Below are 538 nucleotides of genomic sequence, written 5' to 3'. Positions count from 1 at the left end.
GGATGCCCATTTCTGGATTGGGTCTTTAAATTTTGGGGCTCTAGTGTTTTTTAGTTCTTTATAAATTCTAGAGAGCAGACCTTTGTCTGAGTACGTATTTGTCAAGATTTTTTCCAAATTTGTGGGTTGTCGTTTCACTTTGTTGGTAATTTCTTTTGACATGAAAAAACTTCTCAATAAGAGCAGGTCCCAGTTGTTAATTCTTTCAAGTGTTTCCTGTACAATTTGATTTTTGTTCATGATGCCTTCAGTTTTAGAGACTTTTTTTCCCCCTGTAACCGAAAAATATTTCCTTTTGTAACCAACAGTGCTATCTGGATATCATGGGCCTCACCAAAGCACATGATCATTTCTCTTTTTTCTTTAGCCAAACTGCAGAAGCGGGTAGAAAGGTCTGTCTTTTTTCTGTGGCAAAGTTCTTGGCCACAAAACTTAAGCTACGTCTATAAAAATGTAATTCCAGGTGAAAGGGCCACATACTTAGCAAAGTTAATTGTCTGAGAACTATAAAGGAGAAAGAAATAAATACCAAAGGGCT

The sequence above is a fragment of the Octodon degus genome, unplaced genomic scaffold, assembly GCF_000260255.1.
Source record: "Octodon degus isolate 3935 unplaced genomic scaffold, OctDeg1.0 scaffold00029, whole genome shotgun sequence".
NCBI classification, from domain to species: Eukaryota; Metazoa; Chordata; class Mammalia; order Rodentia; family Octodontidae; genus Octodon; species Octodon degus.
Note: the sequence above shows the minus strand (reverse complement) of the source record.